The 21,279-nt window shown below is 46.1% G+C and overlaps 1 protein-coding gene across 12 annotated transcripts in view; it reads right to left on the reverse strand.

Moving 5' to 3' along the window:
* Positions 1–15,478, reverse strand: part of FOXP2 (forkhead box P2) — a 414,481-nt gene extending 399,003 nt beyond the window's left edge. For 10 of the 12 annotated variants that reach the window (XM_090137455.1, XM_090137453.1, XM_090137439.1 and 7 more), the window contains exon 1: positions 15,347–15,478. The gene's annotated coding sequence lies outside the window, so the exon portion shown is untranslated. Of the gene's footprint in view, positions 1–3,103; positions 4,051–15,346 lie in introns of those variants that run through there. The other 2 variants (XM_090137470.1, XM_090137383.1) reach the window with 2 other exon arrangements.
* Between the last annotated feature and the right edge of the window lie 5,801 nt (positions 15,479–21,279).

The raw sequence follows: 21,279 nt of genomic DNA on the forward strand, positions 1-21,279 counted from the left end.
TTTTAACACATCCTATTAATTATAACAATATCATTGAGGCTTACCCAGCAAACAAGTCAAAGCAGCTGAGCTCTGCAAGAACTTTTTCAAAGGTATAATGGAGTTAACCAAAGGGCATTAGTAAGTACTGAAGGAAAAGGGGGGGAGATAATAAAAACAGGCAATCAGCTACAAAACATGAGATGAGACTTGAAGGCTACTATTCCCTCTTTCAAGCATAAGATTGATTTTCTACTGCATCCCTAAGCAAATTACTTGAATCTTTAGCCTTACAGAAATCAGGTTCCACTTTAACTTTTTCCTGATACATCTGACATTTCAGCTGACACGAAGCACTTTCCATTGTACAACGATTTCAGTAAAAATGTGATGGCTTCTTGTACTGCCGCTGTATTTTATGCAGCTTCTTCACCTTGCGGTATGCTTCTAGTTAGGTAGAAGTTTTAGGATACTCCTTCTTTGATGAAAGCCTTTTTTTAGAATCACCCCCTCTATTGCCAGGATCAACTTTAAATAAGCATGAGAGGAAAGAAAACTGAAAAAGTAAAAGCAAGCAAAAGCAAACAGACCTATTTCAGAGCTCTGCTCTCCAGAATTAATAACCTGAAAACTTCCAAAAGCAAAGATTAAAATGGAGGATTACGGCAAAGGAAGGTTCCTTTTTCCCATACTCTGGCCCCCACAGTAAGCACCTCAGCACAATGACAGGGCGCGCTCGCTGAGCCCTGCAGCCCCACGCCATGCTGCTGCTTGCGTCCACAGCTCTGTCCCGCCTGTCCTCAGCAACAGACAGCCCTCTGCTTCCTCCAAGGGCTACAGATTTCTGCAGCTGAATGTGAGATAAGTTAAAGCACTTTGGAGAGCTTGAAAGCAAGTTAAGCTGTCTGCATAGATATAACCTTTGTATTTTCTGACAGCTCTCTAGCAAAGAAAATGCATTGTAATCCCCAAAGTTCAAAAACCATAACTGATCTCCTTAAAAAATTGAGAGGGACGGAAGTTTTCTTCCTCCCTTCATCCTTTCACTATCAGCAATATTATTTCCTGTGTTTTTTTTTTTTTTAATTCCTACATAATTTTTGCTTGTCTGTCTGAAGATTTCAGAACTCTCCTTCCTGTCCATTATGTATACACGAGAGAATTGGTACACTGCCTACCCCAGAGGGAACTAATGTGTTTTCCTTTATAAGGACAAATTCTTAACAGTGTCAGCATGCACTTTTTCAGTCAACTATGTAAGTATTCATGAGAAAGCAGATGAATGCAAGGCACCAGTATTCCTACTTTCCAAGATCACAGCACAAGTCAAACACTTTCAAAGATGAACACTAACAGCACCTTCCTTGGCATCACCTGCAATGACTGGGTTCCACCTGCACATGGAAACCATGGGATTCTACTTCAGCCAAGTTAGCCAAGTCAGATACCATTAAGACTCTAATCCCTTGCCATAAGGGTCACACTGTATTAAAGTAACTAACCTGAGCATTCTGAGAGGTGCGCATTTTCTGAAATGGAAGGTAAAGCAGATGAGCCATAGGTCTCTTAGACTAACTATCTGAATTTCACATTCTGTATGAAGTGACTTCAGTGCCAATATTCATTCATCTACTTTCCACATAAGATAACTGAGAGTTATCTCCTCTAAAGAAAGAGTATTTAGCCTTAATGAATAGTAATTATCAGGGAAGACATACTCACTTTAACAATACCTTATGTAAGAGATAGGCCTATTAATCTTTCTCTATCTAAATCTGTCTTAAATACAAAGGTACTTCAATAAGAACAGGATGACCACCTTCTCTTTCTAAATAAATAAAGTTGCATGAAAACAAAAGCTTCCACAGCACCGCTTACAGCTGGTGCAGAAGTCGTCCACCATGAAACAAATTTCCACTACTTAGTTGCTATTTCAGTTTGCAGTGGTCTATTACTGTTCTGAATCTTATTTAGTTGCTTATTAAAATACTTAAGTTATTAGTGGTAAAATCTAACTTCCCATACAAAAATGCAACCATCAACAGAAGATTAAGAAGAAAATACAGTGGTCTGCATGAGATTATACTGAACCACGAACACAAGTGGCAAAAGCAATTAATCAACCTTACGCGAGTAAAAGCTCTAGATCAACAAGCAGGCTTACAACAAACTAAATTTTTTCAAGTGGTCACAGAAATGGCTTTTTTATATCAAGTGTACTGAGCTTTCAAGAGGCTTCAAACTGTTTAAACTACAAACCAAAGACAGCAACTTCGTTTCTGTAGTTATCATATATACACACTGGATTTTTTATTAACTTCTTCCCACTAACGACCAAAATGCAGTTGTAATTGAAGTTTAAAGTGTGGAAGAAGAAATGCCTTTGATGCTACACTGCAATAATTAAGAGACAAGAACATTTTAAAAAATGCTTTGTGGTACAGCTACCAATTAGTCATTTTTTGTTTGTTTTTAACTTCTGCGAAGTTCACCAAAGCCGTATTTAGTGCCAGTACTTCAGATTTGCCAAATGGAAATCAAAAGGCATGGTCTTCATTTCTGTGAGACATGTTTTGTGGGAAAGGGATGGTAGAGCTGGAAGCCGCTTAGGCACAATTACTAGCTATGTTTTACACAAGCCTTACTACAAGGACACACACACACACATAAAATAAATTTAACTTACAGAATTTCTTTTAGAAATCTTCAGTATGAATTATGAATACTTATTTAGTAGCTAACTCACTTTCTCATTTCTTCTACAACAAACTAAACAGCACCAACTACTGCTGCTGTACCCAAAATGTACAGAATGCTCTGGAACAAAGAAATGCAGTCAAAGCACTTCAGAAATAATACAACTTCATTTTTAAATAATCACAAGTCTTTAGATGCAAAGTAAGAAATACCAAGAAGGCAAGTCTGTTACAGTAGGTGTTAAGAGTCCCATTCTCACCTTTCCATTATTGAAGCAAAGATTACTTGGGGCCTAATTTAACAAGGGATGTCTTCTACATAAACATAAACATTCAATTCAGAATTTCCTTCTACTAGATATGCATGGTACTTTCACCTTGAAAATAAACCCAAAACAGCAACACAAGAGCAAGAAGATGAGGCTTACCCAGCACACTGATGCTCCACCAGGAAGATCAACGCTCCTTTCGCAGCATTGCTCAGAGACTGTTCATTTCCGTTGGCTTCAGCTCACTTCAGCTCAACCACTAGACTTTCAAAATTGATGTCAAACTACTTGGCCAAAAGAAACAGTGAAGTCTGCCATCATGATTATTCTCTGCTACTTCTCCAGCTGTCTCTTCCATTTACATTTCCTGACTGTCTTTCTGAACTGGGGTGTCCTGGATGAAATAAGGATCATACAACAGGTGCTGCTGCTGTCAAGGCACCAGGAACCACAGTTTTAGGTGCAGACACAGAAGCCTCCATCCCAACCTAGTGACCTGCAGCTACCTACCCTCTGCTTCTCAGGTCAAAAAATAAATCAGACCGCCTCTGAGCCCAGGTCGCAAACTATGGTCACTGGTACAACACAGGTTCTTCATGATGAGAAGCAATCCAGCCTGATGAGTGGCTGAAGGGTGAAACCTTCCCATATGCTTACCCCAGGAGGAGCACCTCGCTACCAGAAAGAAGGAGAGAGCAAGGAGGGAGCTTCCAGGTGACTTTCAGGCTGGGCCATAGCAAGAGAAGTACACGGCACTCTGTCAGGAGGCTTCGCACAGAGCTCACACACAGAGGCCTGGGGAGGCCTGGGCCTGCCTCGGGGACACTGACACCACACAACCAGGTCCATCAATAATGGACATGAAACAGCACCAGAGAGACAGACTGAATCCTGCCTGTCACAGAGCTCTTCCGTTTATGCCACCGTATTTCTTGCCCACCTCCTTCATGACACAAGTCTACTTTAGAGCTCAAAGGATTACACTGCAGTTGATACAGCATTGAGCAAACTAACAGAATGCAGCACTTTAGATGAAGAATGCTCTACACAAAGAAATAACCTGCTGAGAAAACACAGACACGACCTTAAAATGAGTCAGAATATATTTTCATGTGTATTTCTATTCCGAAAAGCTCAGGTTAAAAATGTAAAATGAATGCTTTTCTCACACAACTCAAATACCCTTCTTTAGAAATGGCTAATTTCAGAGGTATCTAATTTCTCTCTGAAATAATTTCTGCACACATTTAAATAATTCATAAGAAAAAATCACTGTCTAGTGACACAGTGATAACAATGGCTTAGACCAACAAAAAGCCAGACTTGAGCAATACTGCACCACCACAAAAAGAAATGTATTTGGTTAATTTCTCTCATTTGGAAAGGATCTCTTTCATCAGGTCATTACCTTCTTCATTTTTCTTCTGTGCATGTCAGGAACATCACAGGCCAGTGCAGAACTCAGCCAGTTAGCAAGAAACAAAACATCTCTGAACATGATAAACAACACAAAAACCTGTTTCAGCTAACCTTTGTCCGTACAGTATTGACTTACACTGAGGCGTTTTTCCTCTCCAAGAACATGGCTCAGTTCATGCAGTTGCTACGCTGCGAGCAGGACTCATTTCTCAGTCTCCAAAGCCTTTCAGCAACAGGATGGGAAGTGGTAGATAGATTAAATTAGAAGATCAGAGTTTACAGTCACTGAGCTTCAGAAAGCAATTTACTGGCATCCTCTATTTAATTATCTCAACACCTCATAACCATTAATGAATTTATCTTTACTGCCTTGAGATTAAGCAACTCTACCCTAAAGTTCCAGAAGAAATCTAAATCTGAGCCAAGAATTACACTTACAAATTTCAGGATAGCACTCTGTCTACATCACCGTTGCCTTCACAATGCTAAAAGCAGTTAATTTCAACCTCATGAGCCGTGACTGCTGCCCCCCTCCACCATCTACTTAAGATAAAAAATAGTGTTTGTTTCTCTTAGGGCCATTCTTGCCCACTCTGTCCCTACTGCTGTGCTCACCCCTGACAACAGTTTACTGAACCTAAGAAAAGCAAGTATTTCTCAGTTACAGGCCAACACGCTGACATGCACAAAACCTGCTCCCCCTCTCCAATCCACAGTGTCCCACTGAGGCAAAAGCGAAAGGAAATGAAAACAAAAAAAAGTGAAAAAGTAAAAATTAAAAACAAAACATCTCAACAGCAGGGAAATAGAACAAACAGAGAAACTGGAAAAAGCAAACTGAAAATCACAAAGACTGTTCATACATACGACACTCATATTACTCTGCTTAAGCAGCTTTTTTTAATTCTGGTGCAAAACTTCATCCTCTTCACTGCTGTTTAAAGCACAAGCAAGCAGGGCGCAGTTCTAAAATACTTTTCATGTACCCTAAATTCTACATGTACACTTCGGTATCTGTTAAAAAAAGAAGCTGGAGAAATAACCTACTTAACTTACAAATCTAACCAAATCCACATTTCTGTGAGGCAATCAAATAAGCAAAATTACTGACATTTGTTGTTCAGAAAAAATAATCTTTAAATCTAGTGATCCCAAGAGATCTCCAATAGACGTGGCTCAAGAGTTAAACAAGTCAAGATTTCTGGGAGGCTTTTAATTTGGTGCCTAAAACCTCGGGTTTAGTTTACTCTCCTTGAAATGTTGAGAAAGAAAGACGTGCAGTTCATCGGCTGTATCTGCTATGCTTTTTGTATTTTTGTATATATGAAAAGTAGAAAAACCTTGTAAAGACAATGATTTGCACAAGGTTAGTAATTACTGGCAAGAAAGGCAGTGGAGAACAAAACTGATTTTCTCAATATACTGTACCATCCACTATTGGAGGCACACACAAAACACAGCGAGAACAAATTACATTCAGATGGTACTAATGTTCAGGATTTTAATATTGCTATACTCACCACAACTATATAAAACTCTCTGCATAAAGGTTACTTCTAACACATCTTCCAACTCTTAAACACATTAAAAAACACCCTTATTACATTGTACATTTAACCACAACACAAGAAAAGGTTAGCTCCCAATAATAACCTTATAAAGAAAGTACAGTATCAGTTAAATGGATTTTAAGTAAGGGTCCAAGATCATATTAGGCAGCAATTATAAGCTACAAATTGTATTTCATATCTTCAGCAAGAGTTAGCACAAGTCTTGCTGAGTCAAATCTCTGCTATAAAGCAAAATCACTTGACATGTTTTAAATGCCGCAAGCAGCTGAGCCCTGAGGGGTTAAAGCAAGCACTAAAGCTCAGCTTGAAGAGCTGACCAGGTATCTGGTGGCCACTGATCTAAGCATGTCAGTCACCAGAAAATATACCCTGCTCTGTTCACAGTGAAGGCCAGGAGTCATAGATCAAGTTCACTAGCTGCCGCAGAGCCTACCAGAGCAGCAGCACGGTGAAGCATTCATCTCACTGAGCCTACCGCCATCTGGGAAGTAAAGGTGACATGGGATGCTGACTCATTATTTCCATCCATCAAGTGAAAGTAAACACATTTAAAAGAGTTTCTTCCAAATAATATGTCCTGACAAAGACCCTTCCAGTGTCTGGAGTAAAAATAAACAGTCCGTCTCCATCAGAAGGCTTCAGAGAAGCACTTCCCTCAGCACTTCCATTTACCAAAACATCACTGTTTGCAGCCCGACCCCAAGCGTCACCTACAAATGCCACAAGCAACCTCTGCAGCCAGGCTCTGAGAAACGCCTCGTTGCATCTTCCCACTCCCCCAGGAAAGTGACCCTGGCCCACAGCACAGCTGAGGAATCCAGAGGACAAACCACCTCACTACAGGACCTCCCTACAAGGGGCAGTTTGCTCCCCCCAGCCCTGCTGCCCAAGGCTCAGGTCTGTGTTGTGTTTTGCTCCCAAAGCATTCCAGACCGTGTCAGTTTGGATTGCAACATAAATATTGTGCAACAGCAGACTCATTAGTTCCAATTACGGTAATACTGCAGGTGACAACAAGAAAGTTATTTTTTGTATTCTGTGGTCACACTCAGCTCCCACTCCTCTACGACTTAGATGAAGAGAAATTCAGCTGGAGAAAATGTTGCTGGTAACTGAATTTGGCACAAAACTGCAGGCCTAGCAGTGACTTGAAAAAAATGGTGTCTTCCCTGTTCTGCTAACAGGGAAGTTTAGTGGTAACAACAAAGAACTAATGGTAGTCACTAGGGGCAGAAAAACTGTAGTTAAATGATACATAAGTATAATGAGGTTTTGATATAAGCAGTATTGATTTACAAAATGTACAAGCACCTATACATAATATGGTTAATGGTTTCAAGATTTATTCATCTTATGAAAGACATGTACTGAATAAGAGGTTAAAATGGCATTCCAGTTAAGTCCAGCACAGCAGATTCCATTTTTACACGTAATCAAACAATATATTTGTATTCTTCTACTGAGTCACAACACATGAAAATTTAAGATACATGTGCCTGGTCTGGAGCTCAGGAGGCCCAGGCAGGCATCATGCAGTTTGTGCCACCCACCACTTCATAGACCTTACAGGAGCTCCCTTCTCATGCAACAAGTAAATAACAGAGGGAAGGCTCTTAAGAATTGACAGCAATGAGGTACCACCAGAGCGCTGTCCAACTGCCTGCTCCTCCTCTGCTCTGGAAAAGCCTGCAAGAACATGGGTGTCTTGGAGAGGCTGAATGAAACATGTAAGCAGTTCGACCTGCCCATAGCCATATACTTCCTAAAAAAATAGGTAGGGAATTAGAGGTGTTAATCCTCCATGCTGCACTCAAAGCACACACAAAGCTTGTGACGAGTGTCACACTTACTGAACATGCACTGATCCTGCAGCACACAGCATCACCATACATGTCTGTTTCTTCACACTCGGTCACAGTTGTCCAGGAAAAAAGTAGAGGACAGCAATGTGAATTCATCATCAGTCATTCAGTCCTGGAAAAACCATGGGCATTACAGATTTCTCAGGAAGGAAAAAGTCTCCCTTGTGAATCTATGGCATTCTGTTTTCACGGATCGGTTGGTCGCCAGTCTCAGCCTTAGTTATGAAGAGCAGCTAAGCAGCCTCAGAAAAACTTCTTGACACCTTTGCACATGAAGGTTCAAACTGAATATCTGAAGCATCAACAAGCCTAGCAGCTAAGCTGAAACCCTTAGTAATCACAGGGAGTCTTCATATCAACATGAAAAAATGTTGGGTGTGCTTCTTTTTTACAATGTCTTCTGTCCTACAATCTGAGATTCAATATGTCCACACAACAGACATTCACTTTGAAGCCTGCAGCCTCCTCCCAGGAAAGCTGCACACCCGCTGCAGCCACATTTCAACAGTCATCAACTTCCCCACCCAGCAGTGTCCTGTGAAAATAATACCAGTATTGTGGCAATTTTGCCATTCTCCTGGCTGCTCAGAGACTGCCTGAAGACATGATCTCATTTAAAAAAAAAAAGAATAAAAAAAAAAAAAAAAGGAGAAAACACCACTTGAACCTACATTTTTAAAAACTTGCCCTGAGAAAGTTCAGCAGATACAAAATCTCAGTTGCTCAAGTACACTTCACACCCCTTCCTATAAATAATAAACAGAGGCTCAAGAACAGACTGGTCACCGCTTCCAATGCTAGACACGTCTTCTCGCTATTAAATACTATGTCCAAGTTTCTGTCAAAACACATTTAATTCCTTCTTACAAAGCAAAAGAATGTGCAAGGATTTATGACACTGTGAAACTTCTTCTGCGTCTTCAGTATAGTGATCTTGTGAACTACTGACCACATGTATTTTCCAGTGTACACTGACAGTTATTGTGTACTGAGAACAATTTACAGGCGTCATCACAACATTAAAAGTAATTTAAATGCATTCAAGACTGGAAACAAATGAGTTTGAGTGAATTTCTGGGTGAAAGCATTTCAGATCTTTAGCAAAGTAACATCCTAATATTTATACAGTTCTAGCACCCCTATATTCCACAAGTTCATTTCCAACTAAAGAATCCTTTTTACCACATAGTCGAGCATCTCTGCATCCTGCCTTGTATGTTTACTGTGCTGAACATAATCGCTTGTTCCTTGTTCGAATTAAATGCCTTCTTACCCCAAGAAGAAAACACTGACACAAGTGGGAAACAGAGCATTTCATCAGCTATGCGCGTCTCTGCAGTCTGTGCACACCTGACTGCATTAGATTTTTGTGTTTTCATTTTTAGGTCATGAGAATATTGTAAGTACTGTAATGAAACCACAACCCTGTCTGTGTTCTCTCACAGAGTAGTGCCTCGAATCATAAATATTTCAATTACTGCGTTTTAGACTCCAAAGGACACAAGCCTCTGTCTTCTACACACTTTTCTTCCCCTTTATCTTTTAAAGAAGAGCTCTGCCACACCGGGAAAGTGATCCTTAGATTGGCACTAATTAAAAACCAGCTTTTGGCACAACAACTAATTAATATGTACCCAAACACACATACTGTCAATTTATAAAATCCAAGACTTTTCTGCAATAGCTTACAGCACCTTGAGGCCCAGACCACACAGCCAGCACACACTGGCAGAACTCCTCCTGTGCTCATTCACACCGTGCCTGGCTGCGTGGGGAACGCTGCCACGCACAACTCTTCCCTTACAGGAAGTTATGGCAAAAACGCACTTCAGATATTGGCCATCAGAAGAAAATCACACCGCCTTTTCTGCTGCAAATCCCTGCTTCCCCAGCAGCCCCCCCCCCCTCACCGTGCCGGCTGGCTCGGGCCCAATCACATGTTTTCTCTGGCCACTTTCCACAGCACTCCCCAAATCTTCATCGTTTTTGTGTTGTCACGCTCCTCCCCAAAGCCCTTCGTGGCTTCCCACAGCTAACCCTTAAAACTTCTTTGACATTATTTGTAAGTGGTAAAACTTGACAGTTTCTGATCTAATTTCCAAGCAGTTAAACATCGGCTGTAGGTTTTACTGCATATGGATTACGCATAGCCTTTTTTATGGGGTTGGTTTCAGTGCTAGAAGAACAATGTGCCTTCTTAACGTTTGCACTAAGAGTTACGAAAAGAGAAATCAACCAAATGATTGAGTTTAATTTTTTTACAGTAGGGCTGAGCTATGAGTGAATGGTAAGATTTAAATGCTTTTTAGGGATACACTCCCCTCTTCTAGATTTCCTTACCTGTTCCTGGGCAAATTCAAATTCGCCACCTGACAGCCTCATCGCACAGCGTTACACCTGCAGTAACCCACAGTGTGGGAATGCCCTGTGAGCTCCGGTCCCTGTGCGTGCAGACCCAGCCTGACCCTGTGGGAGAAGCAGTGCAGGAGGAGGAGCAGGGACGGCCCTTCCCCAGGGCACAGACCACCGAAGTCACAGCGGCACCATCCGTCACCACCGTGGCCTTCTTACGCGTGCACGTGTCAGGTACGTAATTCGTCACAGTGGCTCAAGCACAGAAATTCAACCTACCTCAAATACATAACCCGGATTTTTAAATATGCTCATGTTGTTTTAGGCTGAAACGCAGAAGATGGATAATTGAATAAATCACTATTTAAATTTTCCTACTAGAGCAATCCTGATGAAAGTTGCATCACGTTGTGAGATAAAAAATAAATGACTTCAATAGGACCGTGCTTATTCCCTCAACAAAACATCCATCTTCTGAGGTGTAGGCAATTTTTTATAAAAATGTACTTATCCAGAGAAGCAATGCATTTAGAAAAAAAGCACCAACCTCCCAACTACATTTAACGACATACTGCCTGCCCTCAGAATGTTGCTCTCCGAACCCACTGCCAGTTTGGGGCCCAGGAGCTGCTGCTGCCATCCTCCCAGCACCCTTCAGGCAGGCTCCCTGCCATGGGGAGAGGCCGGCAACTCGTAGAGATGCCTAATTCAACTCAATTGTACCGTGGGTTAGGCACAGCAGACGCCCAAGGGCCTGGCATACCCAGCGTAGCAGCTGCAGCCACCAGCGGGCCAGAAACTTCTCACAGAGGGGCATAGGGCTTTGGGACACAGACACCCCTTCCAACTGCTGAATAAATCTGCTGCCCATCACCTCAACCTGCCTGCCTCCACCAGTAGGAAAGACACATACATACCCTCCCTCCTACCCCTGTAAAGCTCAGCTGCTGGCAGGGCCGGGCAGCCCAGCGCGGGGCACAAAGCCCCAGCTACAGAGAGAACCAGGCAGCCCAGGCCAGGGCACTTCAAGAGCCGCTCGTGATATGCAGGGGATCAGCCTGCCTGCAGCCGCACAGATTTAAATGTGAAACAAACTGCAGCAAAACCCTTTCCAGCTGCAGCTGTGAGGAGGAGGATGCATGATTACTATTTGCAGGAAGAAGAAGCAGCGAGCTGAACGGATCAAAAGTTAAGCCTACGGTGCTCTCATTCCTCCCCTGACCAACCTCTACAATTCACCACAAACGCTTAATGCAGTGATAATATAGCACAGCGTGCTTAACATTTCCATTTAGTTTGCCTTAGAATGAGAACTGAAAACATATTAAACAGGATTCCACACACAATTCACTCTCCAGAGCCCAAACTTCACTTTCCAGCATCATCCCGACCCACACTTTGGTGCACCAATGAATGTCGTAGCAACTGTTCATTAAAAAGATTATTTTCAGCTCCTTCAGTGATGACAGCACAGATGAGCTATTGGTGGCACTGTTAAATCCAGCTTCCTAACACCAAACATTGTCTTGCCCTTAAAATGCAAATATAGCAGAAATTAAAAGAGAAAAAAGAAGAAAAGCCAAAACAGATGCAAATCTTGAATCAAAGGATAGAGATGCCTCTTACAATTTGAAGTACGCATCTTGGAAGATGTAAAAAAATAAAAATAAAAATCTAAGTGTCATTAAGCTACTGAGAGCCTAAAAAAGAAGAAAAGATTATCAGTGTTAAATGATACTTGTGGGACCATTCCCTGTGTTTATGCCAATCTGGCAGTTTTGAAATTCAAGTTTAAGACTATCCTTGGAAATGGCCACAGTGAGGTAAATAGAATTACTCTGTGACAGAGGGAATGTGGAAGCTAACCTCCAAACATGTAACACTGAGCTGTAATACTGAGGGCACTTTACTGCAGAAAACCTTTTCCACCATTTCATCTTTTTAATTCAGTTTTTTTGGTGCCACTAATTTACACACGCAATCAAAAAAGATTTCAAGTCAAAACAGGACAGAGAAGGGGAATCTAAATGACAAGTATCCCCTTTAACGAGGATTAGTTGAGAGGTATGCGATAGTGGCAGTGAAAAAATACATAATTTGCATTACTTCCAGACCCACTAGCTGCCACAAAGTTTAAAAAGAGTAATCAGTTCAAGTGTACCAAAAATTAGTATTTTGTAACCAAGTCGACAGCATTTTTGAGTTTGAGGGCGATGTGCAATTTTCTCCAGTCAAAATCATTCCACGAGTACTTCTCGGTGACCTATGTCCTAAATCATTTTCCATCCCTACGAGCGAGTGACCTCTCCATGATCTGACTCACAAAGCAAAAACATGGTCTCCCACCAACCACTCTTTTTCAAACCACCATCGGAACTGAACTTCTCAACTGAGCTGAACTGAAAATAGAAATGGAACAAAAGAGCACTCAGCATTCAAGAAATATTAATTAATCGCCCTATCAGAGAAAAATACCAGTCCTCATATTTTAACGGTGAAACAAAGAGGTTAAGTGACACTTTCAGTGACACACAGCAAAACACTGCCAGAGCACGGATGAGATCTCAGAAGTTTTGCATTGTTTTCAGCCCAGCAGCCTTGAACAAATCCCAGGCGTGCAATGCTGAATCAGGTATATTCCTCAGCACATGAAACGCTTATCCCAGTTTACCTAAACCAGTCCACAAAGCACAGCCTACGATACAGTAATACTGTAGAATATTTTGAAGTCCAATAAGAATGTTCCTAAGCGAACACATCTTCAATCTTGAAATTTTCAGTGCATTTTACTAAAGAAAGCTTAAAAAACTCATAAGCAACAGATGACTCCTAAAAAAATTCTGTCACTTACCTCTGGAATCAACATCTAACTACGACACAGAGCCTGGCACAGCTTTAAAAGTGTCATTTACTGACAAATTTAAATATCTGGAGTCGACATACTTGCTTTGCTCTTCCTCACACCCTGCGAGCACTCGTTAGGCTGCTCCTTACTGAACCTCTGCTAGTTTTACACAAACCTGCGCTGAACAGAAAGCTACGGAACGTTTCATTTTTTTTCCCTCTCCCAAATATTACAAACACTTCACTAAAACAAAGGTCTCATGAAAAAACGTAGGGATTCCGGAGGTTAAACTAAAAACAAAGAAAGACCCAAATATTTATACAAGTGCCCCTGCTCAGGCTCCCAGGTTAGCGTTCCAGCCTGCGCTGTGAGGCCGCACATGGAGCGGTGCACTGCGGGTCCTACGTATTAAAATAAACCAGAATAGCTCATTCTGCAGCACTTGGCATGGCGCTGAGTGATCCATCAGTTGACGTGAAGGTCGCTTCACCTATTTGGGAAACACTGCACTTGGAACGCTCCTACTTTCCCCCAGCTACTCAGTAATTTACCATTCCAAGTTGGTAAATAAATGATTTAAGTACACAGAAATGCTACCGGGTGCTGCCGTTCTGTACAAACCGCACTAAAATAGAGAATTACTGCAAAACAGGCATCTTTTCTCTATCTGCATGAAATATGAAGAAATTATTATAGTCAGGAGAAATTTAAAAATAAATACTAATTTGAACACTCAAATCTATATCTCACTCAAAAGGGTTCAGCGTAGCATTAGAGAAACGGATTTAATAATTAATCATATTTTCTTTAGAGTAATATTACTAGCAATAATGTTTTTCCTTAATGGTTTTAAATGACCTAGCACGGGGAAAAGAGAATTAAACCTGTCAGAATCTCTTGAATTTCGCCTCTTTCCCCGAGCCGGGCCGGCCCCACGCCACAGCCTCACAGCTTTGGCAGCACCACCCCGGGCCCGAGCCCGCCGAGCCACCGGACACATCCCCACTGATGGCAGCGGAGAGGTTCCCCCGAGCGAAGGGAGCTCCGGAGGGGCAGCGTGCAGGCAGCGAGCGAGGGGGCATCCTCCTTGGCAGGGGAACTTCTGCGTTCCTCTCTTTTAAGGAAGTGCACAAACGAAAGGTTTTAAACCGGGCTGCGGTTCCCAGGTAGCGATCGCCGCGCGCCGCCTTCCCCGTGCGGCCCCGCGCAGCTCAGCGCAGACCACAGATGCTGCTGCCCTAAATGTGTGTGGGGGGGGGGGGGGAGTGTTACTTCGGAATTCTTTCCCCCGAGGACGCGGCAGCGGCTCCGTCTCCGCGCAGTGCGGTGCGTGCAGCCCCCGCCGGGAGCTCGGGACCCCCCCGGGACCCGCTCGCTGCGCGCAGCCCTCGGCCCGACACCGGCACGGGAGGAGGAGAGCCCCGGCCGCCGCGGCCCGCCCTCACCCTGCCGCAGTGCCCGCACAGGCCGGACCCGGCCCCCCCCCCCGCTCCCTCCCGCAGCCCCGGGGCGCGCCGCGTTCTCCCCGCTCCGAAAAAATTAAACTTTCAAAACTTTGCGGTTCCCGCAGCCCTCCTGAATGGCGAGAGGCAGTCTGAAGGGCAGCCCCCGCGCAGCAGGCCGCCTCCGGAACTCCTCGGCATTATTTATTAATCCCCGGTTTTAGGGCTTTTTGTGTTTTGTTGTTTTTTTGGGGTTTTTTTTTGGTTGCCTTTCGCTGGGGCTGTCAGCGCGGGGGGGGCCCTGCCGCGCTGTCCCGCGGCCGTCGGGGGGCGGCCGGGCCGGGCCGGGAGGGAGCGGGGCCCCCGGCGGAGCGCCGCGCTCGGGGCCGGGCGGAGGGGGGGTGCGCGTCTCCCGGCGGCGGGCGGGCAGCACACAAAGGAGAAACGTGACACGGCTCTTCACCCCGGCTGTCTGCTGGGGAGGGCTTGGAAAATAAAATAAAAGCGGCGGAAGAAAATAAAGGGGAAAAAAAGAAAAAGGAAAAAAAGAAAAAAAAGAAAAAAAAACAGATGGGGGAGCGGGGCGAGCCGCCTCGGGAGCGCTCTCTGGAAGCCCCCGCACGGAAGCCTACAGGTTGTTTGCCGGGCTCCCGTCGCGCTGCCGCCCCGGGACGCGCGGGGACACCCGGAGGCGGCCCGGCCCGGCCCGGCCCGGGCGGCAGCGAACCCGGCGCGGCGGGGCTGACACATGTCACCGCGGGGCCGCCGCCAAACTTTCCCGCGGCGGCGGCGGCGGCAAGTCAGTGAGCGGCGGAGGCGGGGGGAGCGGAGAGTCACACACCGGAGCGAGGGGGGAGGAGGGGACGGGTGTGTGCGGGGAGGGGGTGGGGGGGCGTGGGGGGTGCACTTACCGGGAGGAGACACCGTGCGGGGCGTCCCGGCGAGCTGACACCGAGAGAAAGGGCGAGCGGAGCGCCGCGCACATGCAAAGTCTCTGCGGGCGGAGCCGCCGCCGCCGCCGGGACGCGCGGGCCGGGAGCGGGGCGGGGGGGGCGGCGGGGCCGGGAGCGGGCGCGGGGCGGCGGCGGGGCCGGGCGGCCTCCCGCGGGCTGGCGCTGCCTGGCGCCGGCGTGCGGGTCTGGCTGTGTGCGGAGTGTGCCGCTGTGTGTATGTGTTTTGTTGGGAATGCAAAAAAAAAAAAAAAAAAGAGAGAGAGAGGAAGAAAAAAAAAAAAAAAAACCCGCTGCACACACACCGACTCCTTCGGAGGAAAGGGGAGTGAGGAGGGAGCCCTCACATGATCGCCAAGTGGCCTGCACAGAAGTGCTAATAATGCGCGGGGGGCGGCGCAGGGGGGAGGATGGCAACAGCGGAAAGTGCCGCGGGACGCGCCGTGCCGTGCCCCGCTCCGCGCCCCCCCGGCCCGTGCCCGCTCCACCTGCTGCCAGCTCCCCCCTCCCCGCCCCCTCTCCCTCCCTCCCACTTCCCCCCCTTTTTGCTCCGTTAGACACAACGAGTTTAGCAGACGGGGAGAGAAAACAAAGCCGCGCGTTGTGCCGGCGCTGCCGCCCGTCTGCGGCCCGCTGCCCGCCCTCGGGGTGGGAGACACGCGTGGGAGGCGGCTGCGGGCCGGCAGTCCGACGCTCCGCGAAACTTTCTCCGCGCGGCGCCCGGGCCGCCGCTGCCCCTTCCCGGCCCCTGCCCGGCAGTACGGGCCGAACGGCGGGGCCGAGGCCGGGGCCGGGAGGGGGCCGTGGCGGCTGCGGGCCCGGCCAATGGGGGCGAGGCTGGGTTCGCGAGGTGAAAGTTCACCGCCGGGGCAGGCTCGCCGCCGCCGCGGCTGCCGATGGGTGGTCGTAAAATATATTTATTTGCTACTTGCAACTCTTTTGTGTTCGTCGTCGTTCCCCCCCACCCCCTCTCCGCCCGTACACCTCCCCGCTTCGCCCGCCCCGTTGCCGCTTCGCTTCAACCGCACTTTGCGAGCGCAACGGTTGCGGGTGCCGCCCGCTGAGCCCGCTGCGGGGCCGCGGGGATGCGGAGCGCGGGGACCGCGGGCAGCCGCCCCCCGCCGCCCCCCGACGGCTGCGGGCGGGGGGGAACCGAGCGGCGCGCCCCGCGCTCCGCGCCGTCCGCAAACGAAATCGGCCGCCACGGGCTCCGCTCGGCCCCGAACCCGCCGCCCTCCTCCCGACGGGCGGCGGCGGCTCTCCTGGCGGCGGACCGCGCCGTGCCCCGCACTTGTTGGAGGGAGCGCCCGGAGCGGCCCCGCTGCGCTATCTTTGTGAGCGGTGCGAAATCCGCTTCGCGGCGGACCGGCCGCCGCCGAGAGCCGCGCTGTGCGGTGCGCGATAATGCGGGGGGAACGACGCGGGGTGAGCGCTGCGCGGATGAGCGCTCCGCGAACAAACGCTTCTCCCACTCTTTATTTTCACAGCAGCGATCGGGGCGTAAAACATAACTTGGCCTCCTAATGAACAAGGCGCGTCTTATTTGTTCCTATTTACGGTTCGAGATTTCATCTGCGCGTTTGTATTGTATTTCTCGCTTCAAATAAACCGCTCCGAAGCCGTCTTCCCTTAATTAATTTAATGCATTTTCCCAGCGCAGCTGGCGGCGCGAGGTGCCCGTCACGTTGCTGTTTCCATCAGCGCTGCATGCAAACGGCGCCGGAGCACGAACAGAGCCCTGTCTCGCCCTACGTCCGCTCCCTGTCCGCCCCGCGCAGCGCCCGGCGCAGTTCGGGCAAGGAGGAACGCGGGATTTAACCGGAGTCACCTCGAAGAGAACCTGTACTGCAACATCAAAGCGATCGGAGACGCCACAAAATTGGTGGAGTTACACCACCATCTGTCGTTAAGCCTCGGGACTACAAAAGTTCAGACGGATCATAAATCTTAATGAGAGCCGGCAACTTTTCCTCTCTCTCCGCAGCTCTGCCCCGTGACAGCGCCGAGCCGGGGGTGGCCGCACCCAGAGACCCTCGCCGCTGTGCCCAGCCTATGCCAGGGGCTCTGGGAAGAGCTCTTCGGGGCCCTCCTGTCCTCGGGAGGCTGCATTTGGTGCAAGGTAGATGCATACCCAACTGTAAGACATAAAACTCAGAGTTCTTTCCAGGCTTCCAGTTGTAGGATTCAGCTTGTTCCATGATGTGTACGTGTCCTACCACAGCATCGGGTTCTGAAAAGGCTTATACAGAAAACACATCTTGGAATAATACAAGGAAGAAGCTGATGTCCCACTGCTACCTGTAGTGCCTCTTAAAAGAGAATGATCTGTATGCAAACTGTTGGAGGAACCATGAAGTGCTTTGGCATCACCCAAAGCATGCAGAGACCAGCTGGGCATGTGTAACTGTGAGAACTGCCCCAGGGCTCTTGCTCTTCCTCACTTCCTCAGCCTAAGGCTGCAGAGTGCTCATCTGCCATCATTACCAAAGAACTAAGACAGAAGATGTGTTTTCTTTAGGATTTCCTGGGTTTCTGGGTTTCCTGGGTTAGGATTTCCTCTGTTTCAAAAATCAGCTGCTACTTGGAACAGGCTGGGAAGGGACCTGCAGGCTACCTGTGGCCCTCATGGAACCCTACAAGGAAAACCATCACATTTATCACTGAGGCATGAGACATTCAGTAAGTATTGATCCAAATGGGTTTCAGCATGGAGTGCTTGATGACTAGAAGTCAACTTTCAGATTGTTTTTCTGCAGCTGGGGAAGTTCATGGTTTTTTGCCCCTTTGTGCCAAACATTGTGCAAGATCCCACTGTCCTCAGCCAGCAATTGGTGTTCAGCACTTCCCTGTGCTGGGGCTGTTGGTAGGGGAAGATAGAAGCTTCAGGCACCCTTAACCAGTCCTTTCTCAGCCCAATGCCTCATAACACGGAAACTCCAGTTCCATCCATCCTTGTGGGAACACCACCTTTCCACATTTCTTGAACACCTCCAGGGACAGTGACTCCAACATCTCCCTGGGCAGCTCATTCCAGTGCCTCAACGCTCTTTCTGAGAAGTGTTTCCTAATACCCAACCTGCACATGCCCTGGTGCAACTTAAGATCATTACCTCTCATCTAGAATGTGTGCTGCACTGAAAAGCACTGCCCAAAAATGAAGGATTGCGCTGTGAAAGTCTTCTCTTGATTGCTCTCACATAGACAAAAAAAAAAATTAAGTAACTGTGCAAATCTTCAGCAGATTCATGTGTTGGAAAAATACGGCAGTTTTTGACCTTACAACTTCACATCTATACATAAAGGATTTACCTACAGAATGTTCTGGTTTCTCTTTCTATTTTGTGAAGCCAGGCTTGGAGAAACACACCACACTGACCTTCAGATAAAAGTTCCAGTCCCTAGCATTTAGTTGTGTATGTGAAAGTCTTGTTTAGTCATAGCTGAGGAAAGTTTTCAGACTGAAGATTTTCCTAATCATCAGCTGGGGAGCAGTGTCACAAACACACACAGACACCTGGTTTTGCCTGAGTCCCACAGACATCTCATAGACATCAAGCTCAGCATCTGATGTGTAAGGTTTAACTCCTGCAAAAGGTGTTTCACCTAAATCCAAGCTGCAATCTGCAAAATCCTTTTTTAGCCTCATGTGAGGAGGTAGCATTGGTGAGGTGGCCCTGTAACCCTTTCAGCTCTTAAAATATCACTTCTGCTTGAAATACCAGCTGACACAGTAGGGCTGAAGACCTGACTTATTTCCTGAGCCAAATCAGCTCCCTAAAACTACACATCCTCTGTAGAGTTGCACATTAATTTGCAACTAGGTAAAATGCTCACCAGTCCCTATAGCCCAGTTGACCACAGCCTCCCCTTCTTCATTCCCTGGGTAATAATGTAATATATTGTAATGCAGTGTAATGGCACTGCTCACGCTGCCCCAGCCATCTCTAGCCCTTTTTTGGCGAAGTGTCACTGCATCCCTGTGCTGGGCTAACTGAAACCAAGCAGTGCTGGGAGCTGGCTGATGGCTTAGGCTCAAGCTGAGTCTAGAAAGCAATTAGGATAGCATAATCATCTATTTATTTTGTTAAATAAATATATGGCAGCTACTGCAAGATAAGACAAAACTGAAAGATATTGTAATTTTAAAATACGGGTGAGAACACCTGCTTTCCTTATGAAACAGACCCTATAGCTCAGCAAAAGTCATGCAGAAATGTCTCTGCCATGGACTACACTGCAGTGGAAGTGCCACCTCCAGACGAGCTGCTTCAGTCTCACTCACAACAAGTGAAATGTGTGGTTGCAGAAGAAGTGAGTCGGCTTCTTGACATAAGGCAGCACAAGGCGTCTCACATTTGTCCCAGGTCCGTGGATGGTGAGTTACTGTCACAGGGCGGAAATCCCTCCGCCAAAACCTGAGGTCTGTGGGGACAACACATGTGGTTCAGCTTCACAGGAGAAAACGTGACTGATTTGGTTTGCTTCCAACCCCAAATGTGGTTTTCAGTACTAGTATTAAAATATGATTTCATGATATCAGAAGAGCACAACGTTTCTAGTTCTTTAATAAAAATTTAAGCAAAAAATTCTTACATCTAGGGAAATATGTTTAGTAACCAGGCAGCAACTACAGCTCTATCAGGAAACTGCTTTACTTCAGTACCACAGGCACAAGGACCACATTACAGATGCAAAATTGCATTCAGCTTCATGGCATTTACACATCTGTAACAACATTCCTGGTGTGCTGGAAATTTTGTCAGCGTTTAGGGCTAGGGGACAGAGCTGTCTTTTTAGAAACCATTTCTATGTCATACACACAAATTAACATGTATTAAGTAGACGTTTTTCCACCCACAAGCACTTGTGTAGAATTCATGGGTTTGTGAAGTAAATTGAAAACAGACCGTGGATGTTAACAATATGGTTAGATACAGGAGTTCCATGCCAATTGAACAGTGAATAAACAACCCTCCTTCTTAGGTTTATTTAAGAGGACTGTGGGGACTCAACCTCAGAATACATATTTTAAGGCAATAGAGGTAATTCCTTGTAGACGTGAATTACTGAGTGCTGTGATACAGATGCAGCAAAATAACTTGTTTTCCAAATTTGCACAAAACTATAATCAGATACACAAAACACTACTTTTTCCCTCAGCATCCAACTTGTCACTTTCCTTAAACAGCAAAACGTGCTTTTTATTGCTACAGCTGCACAGCCAGTAGAGGTAGGAGGAGAATCAGAGAAACGTGGAATCACGCAGTCAACACAATTGGATATCACAGCACTTTAGGTCTGTCAGTTATTTTACTCACTGTGTAAGAAGCAGAGCAAGAGAAATGGAGAAATGACTCAGAAAAAACAGTACTTTTAAGAAAAAAAAAACATGATCTGTGAGGAAATAAAGTGTTGCTGTAGCCTTGGACACTTGTATCAAGGTTTGACAATTTTATACTCCTGAAACTCAGTAGTAAGAATCTTAACTGTGGACATCTTTTCATCAAAACATTGATTCTTCCAGTTTTGATTGTCCTCTGTGTGTCAGACTTTCAAAAGAAGTCACCTGTTTAGGAACTGAAGTAAATGACCAGTGCGTGTTAGAAAAGTCAGCATCTTCTAAAGACATCAGGTTATTGAAAATAATCTTGAAAATGATCTTGAATCCCGGAAATGTGGCTTTGAAGAGTACTTAAAACAATGCTGACTTCCTAAAAATCTGTTCGCTTTATAGGCACCACACACATAAATTCTGGTATTTTCCTTTGTTGAAAATCTAACACTGCAGCCCCATGCTGCGCTTCAGGGATGTACAAAAAACCCTTTAGTTTGGATCTATATAAATCTGTGCTGAAGAAGGAAAAAGCCGTAATTGTCCTTTTGAAGAATTATCT

The sequence above is a fragment of the Phasianus colchicus genome, chromosome 1, assembly GCF_987193195.1.
Source record: "Phasianus colchicus chromosome 1, bPhaCol1.hap1.1, whole genome shotgun sequence".
Classification (NCBI taxonomy): Eukaryota; Metazoa; Chordata; class Aves; order Galliformes; family Phasianidae; genus Phasianus; species Phasianus colchicus.